This window comes from Canis lupus, chromosome 13, assembly GCF_048164855.1.
Source record: "Canis lupus baileyi chromosome 13, mCanLup2.hap1, whole genome shotgun sequence".
NCBI classification, from domain to species: domain Eukaryota; kingdom Metazoa; phylum Chordata; class Mammalia; order Carnivora; family Canidae; genus Canis; species Canis lupus.
Genome location: NC_132850.1, coordinates 19,447,881 through 19,453,944, shown reverse-complemented (window position 1 = coordinate 19,453,944; position 6,064 = coordinate 19,447,881).

Below are 6,064 nucleotides of genomic sequence, written 5' to 3'. Positions count from 1 at the left end.
GCCCGACCTTCTTTCTCAAGGTTCAAAGTGGAAGAAAGGGCTGCTGTTCTCGGCCTTATGACTGAGGTCCCTGAACTTTGGGTGCAGCCCCATGAGAAACAAGGGAAGGGCTGGGAAGCTGCGTCCACTTTGTCCTCGTTCTCAAAGTCCTCATTCTCCCATCCTCCAAGTCCTTGAACTTTGGCCAACCCTTGTAGTCTGTCCTAGCTTACGTGGTCACTTTGGAATTTGTATTATCATCTGAGTTGACGTAGTTTGTTGGAGAAAATAAGTGACTGAAATAGTGCACTAAATCGGTTATGCCTTCCATGAGCCCTCCCTTTCGGCTCCTGTGCAATTCTCTCATGCTTAGAGGTCATATAGAAAATATCATCCTGGGGGCATCCTGGGGTCTCAGTCAGTGAAGCGGCCAACTCTTGATTTCAGCTCAGGTCGTGATCTCTGGGTCGTGGGATCGAGCCCTGTGTTGGGCTCCATGCTCAGCGGGGAGTCTGCTTGAAATTCTTCCTTTCTCTCTGCCTGTCTCTCCCTACCTCGTGCATGCTCTCTCTCTCTCTCAAAAAAAAAAAAAAAAAAAAAAAAAAAAGTCATGCCAATGTGGGAATCCTTATGACAACGTTGGTAGTAGGGCACTCTAGCCAACTCAAGCTTGCAGTTGACTGGCAATTCCGCCTCACCTGGTTGACCATTCCTACCTGATATGAGATGGAAACCTGCCTTCAAGTTAGCCTTGGCCTCCTGGTATCTAACTCTACTTTCTACAAAGGTCTTTATATATGATCACTTTCATTTCTGCAAGTTTTCTTTTCAAGCTAAACAACCGCTAAACCAGTGTTTTTCAATGTGTTAGTGGGTCTTTTGCTTCAGAATCGACCTTACATCTTAAAAAAAAAGAAAAGAAAAAAAAAAAGAAAAGAAAAGAAAAGAAAAAAGAAAAGAAAATTCCTGAGTCCTATGCTCTATAAATTGAATTGGTATCTCTTTGAGTAAAGCCCCAGGATTTGGACTTTTAATTAATTTATCAAAGAGTTCCCATGCACCCTGATGTTTTAGGACCATTGCAGTAAGTTCCATGAGTCAAGGGACCAAGCTACTCTTGCTTACCACTGTAATCTCCACACCTGACACAATACCTGCAAAGCAATACTCAACCATGATTGAATGAATGAATGAACAAATGAATAAACCGTGGCAAGTAGCCTTGATTATTTCTTCAGAAACCATGTTCCCTTTACCTTATGTCAGGCGATGGTTCTCAAACATCTTGAATTCAGGATCCCAAAATGCTTCCCTGAGAAAATCCTAGAGAATGCAAGGCTATACAAACACATTTTTTAAAAAAGATTTTATTTATTTATTTGAGAGAGAGAGAGCATGAGCAAGGGAGAGGGAGAAGAGGAGAGCTAGAGGGAGAAGCAGACTCCCTGCTGAGCTGGGAGCCTAATGCAGTGCTTGATCCAGGACCCCGAGATCATGGCCGGAGCCAAAGGCAGCCACTTAACTAACTGAGTCACCCAGGGCCCCTCCCCGCCACATTTTTTCCTAGCCATTAAAGTTGATGTCATCACACTTCCTATAGCGTCTGGAAAACTGTAATAGAATGAGGAAAAAAAAAAAACTTAGTGTTATTATGGAAATAGTTTTGACCTCTCGGACTTCCTGAAAGGACTACCCTTAGTGAACCGCCGCTGGAGGGGATGTTTTGGCCATGATGCTGGTAAAACATCACAGTTAAGTGCCTGAACTCTAGCATAAAGACGACTGGATGTGAATTGGCCCTTTCACTTACTAGCTGTGTGACATTAATGTGTGACACTCTTTTTTTTTTTTATGATAGTCACAGAGAGAGAGAGGCAGAGACACAGGCAGAGGGAGAAGCAGGCTCCATGCACCGGGAGCCCGACGTGGGACTCGATCCCGGGTCTCCAGGATCGCGGCCTGGGCCAAAGGCAGGCGCTAAACCACTGTGCCACCCAGGGATCCCTAATGTGTGACACTCTTTGACTTTCCCGGGGTTCCTTCTCCTTATCTGTGAAACAGGGATAACAGGGCCTGCTTCTTAGGGATGTTGTAGGAATTATGTGAGTTAAAACCCCGTAAGTGCTTAATACAGCAACAAGCACACAGTAAGCAGGACAAAGCTACACATAAATATTATTATTAGAAATGAAGGTACCGGGGATGCCCGGGTGGCTCAGTGGTTGAGCCCCTGCCTCTGGCTCAGGGCGTGACCCGGGGTCCCAGGATCGAGTCCCACATCGGGCTCCCTGCAGGGAGCCTGTTTCTCCCTCTGCCTGTGTCTCTGTCTCTGTCTCTCTCTGTGTCTCTCATGAATAAATAAAAATTAGAAAAAAAAAAAAAGAAAGAAATGCAGGTATCATTAGCAGTCATAGTTATCGTATTATAAATGCCACACGATTACTTATAACTGCTGTGTTTTCAGGCCCCTTCCAAAGGCCTTCTCTCGTGGACACAAATCCCATTTGCAGCCCACCCGCCCTGCAACCCAGGGGCCAGCTGTAGTCAGATGCCACGGGTTTGGACTACAGTTTCCTAACTCCTTCTCTGACTTCTTTTTAAAATCCCGGGGGCTGGGGCAGATGCTCAGCCCCTGAAGCGTCTGCCTTCGGCTCAGGTCATAATCGAGTCCGGGGATGGAGGCCCCTTGGGCTCCCTGCTCAGCGGGAGCCTGCTTCTCCCTCCTTCTCCCTGCTGCTTCCCCTGCTTGTGCCCTTTCTCTTTGTCAAATAAATAAATAAAATCTTTAAAAAAATTCCCTTGTGCTGTTTGTCGCATACTGTTGCAAAAGCAGTTTCTAGTCTGCGTCGCTTAGTATGATTTGGTTGCATCCTCATTCTCTTAGCTTGCATTTCCCTTTTAGAAAAAGGTACTTCCCCCTTACAACAATAACACTTTTGAGTCAGTTAGCTATGCAAGAGGGTTTTTTTTTTCTTTTTAAGTACGTGTTTGTCTCTGAATATTCTTTTCCTTTTTTGTTTTAATAGTTTCCAGATTCTTTGGTGTTATTTCCCTTTAAAACTTGATCTTTCAATTTTTCCCCAACTACAGGTTTTATTTAACAAGCAAGGAGAGGTTTTGGCTCAATATTTTTTTTAAGTTTTTTTTTATTTTATGATAGTCACACAGAGAGAGAGAGAGGCAGAGACATAGGCAGAGGGAGAAGCAGGCTCCATGCACCGGGAGCCCAATGTGGGATTCGATCCAGGGTCTCCAGGATCGCGCCCTGGGCCAAAGGCAGGCACCAAACCGCTGCGCCACCCAGGGATCCCTGTTTTGGCTCAATATTAAGAAAACTTTGAAAAATACGTTTAAAACCCAGATTATGAAGGTAATGTATATTCACTGGAGGAATTCTGAAAATGTATTTTTAAAAAGTAAATAAAATTCTCCTATAATCACTCTACCGAAATATAACCATTGATATGTTGGCATATGCATTTCCAATAGGTTTTTTTTTCCATGAAAGAAGTGTATTTTTACAATAATTAGAACCATTCAAATATATTATTTTGGTTTGATAGCATATGAACACTCGTCTAGTTCATTATGTATTATTCTACAATATGTTTTTAAAGGACTCAAGTAATCCAGGATTGCTGTAGAAAAATTAGAACATTAGTTCTAAATGACCATCAATGGACAACCAGAGTAATTTGATATTTATCCTTCTATACTTTTTCTCTATACTTGTACTTCCAGAAAAATAAAATCAACTATACCTTTTATTTTGTAACGTACTTGTGTCTCTTGTGGTAAAATTCACATAACATACAATTTATTGGGATGCCTGTGTGGCTCAGCGGTTGAGCATCTGCCTTTGGTTCAGGGTGTGATCCTGGAGTCCCAGGATGGAGTCCTGCATTGGGCTCCCTGCATGGAGCCTGCTTCTCCTCTCTCTTCCTGTTTCTTTCTTTTGTTTTTTCTTCTTCCTCTGTTTCTGCCTCTCTCTCTGTGTGTCTCTCATGAATAAATAAATAAAATCTTAAAAAAATACAATTCATCACTTTATCTATTTTAAAGTGTTTGATTCAGTGGCATTTAGTACTTTTACAAGGCTGTGCAACCATCCTCACCATCTAGTTCCAGGACATTTTCACCATTACAAAAGGAAACCCCACAGCTATTATGGGGTCAGTCCTATTCTCTCCTCCCCCCAGCTCCTGGCAACCATTAATGTGCTTTCTGTTTCTGTGGACATATTACTTATTACTACATATTTCAGATAAATGGATTCATACAACATGTGGCTTTTTGTGTTGGTTCTTTCACTGAGCATAAAATGTTCTGGGTTCATCCACGTTGTAGCCTACTAGAAAAAATATGCCATTATATAGATACATACCACATTTTGTTTATCCATTTATCAGTTGATGGACACTTGAGCTGTTTCCCCCTTTTGGCTACTGTGAATAGTACTGCTAAGAACATTCATGTGCAATTTTTCGTTTGAACGCCTGTTTGCATGGAATTGCTGGGTCATATGGTATTTTCTATGTTTAATGTAGTGAGAAACCACCAAGCTGTTTTCCACAGCGGCACCCTCCATCCGTACCAGCAGTACTCTAGAGTTCCAATTCCCTCATATCCTTGCCAACACTTGCTGCTTTCCGTGTATTGTTTTATAGGTAGGTGGGAAGTGGTGAAGTGGCATCCTACTGTGGGCTTGAATTGCATTTTCCTAATGACTGGTGCTCAACATCCTTTTCATGTGCTTACTGGCCACTTGTAAATCCTCTGGAGAAAAGTCTATCCAAGTCTTTTGCCTATTTTGTAATTGGATGCAACGTACTTTTTTTTTTTTTTTTAAAGATTTTATTTATTTATTCATGAGAGACACAGAGAGAGGCAGAGACACAGGCAGAGGGAGAAGCAGGCTCCCTGCAGGGAGCCCGACGTGGGACTCAATACCGGGTCTCCAGGATCACGCCCCGGGCTGAAGGCAGCGCTGAGCCACCGGGATCCCCTGTAGTGAACATTTCAATAGGTAATTCCCTACATGTGTCCAAGAGTGTGGCTGAGAAAACCTCTGAAGCAGAATTGCTTGGCCAAGGGTAGGCAATTCTTTTTTTTTTTTTTTTTAAGATTTTTATTTATTTATTCATAGAGACACAGAGAGAGAATGAGAGGCAGAGACACAGGCAGGGGGAGAAGCAGGCTCCATGCAGGGAGCCTGATGTGGGACTCGATCCAGGGTCTCCAGGATCATGCCCCGGGCTGCAGGCGGCACTAAACTGCTGCACCACCAGGGCTGCCCGGCAATTCTTAATATATAGATAAAACGTGTTAAATTGCCTTCTGTTCCAGTAGTACCAATCAACAGCCCTACCAGGCGTTGGAAAGTGCCTATTTCTTTGCATATTTATCAACACTGGGTTTTATGCGCTTAATGATGTTAATAATGTGATTGGTACAAAACGGTATCTTATCGTTTTAAATCTCATTGATTTAATTACTGTAAATATAAATCATCTTTCATAGATTTATCGGCCAGTTCAATTTCTTTATTGGTAAATTGGCTGTTTTATCTTTATTGATGTTTTATTCTTTTCAATATTAATACTAACAATCTTTGAGCAATATGTCACTTTCTGTCATCCTCCTTTAACTTTTCATTTGTTTTCTTTTTAATGTATTTATTTATTTGAGAGAAAGAGTAAGTGTGCACATGGAGGGGAGAGGTTGGGGGAAAGGAGGGAGAAGCAGACCCCTCTGAGCCTGGAGCCTGACACAGGGCTCCATCCCAGGACCCTGAGATCATGACCTGAGACAAAGGCAGATGCTTAACCAACTGAGTTGCCTAGGTGCCCTATCTTCAAAAAAAAAAAAAAAAAAAAAAAATTTAGAGATGCCTCGGTGGCTCAGAGGTTGAGTGTCTGCCTTTGGCTCAGGGCGTGATCCTGGGGTCCCGGGATCGAGTCCCGCATCGGGCTCCCCGCAGGAAGCCTGCTTCTCCCCCTGCCTGTGTCTCTGTGTCTCTCATGAATAAATAAAATCTAAGAACAAAAAACTTTTTTTTTTAGCATAAATTCTACACCCAAAATGG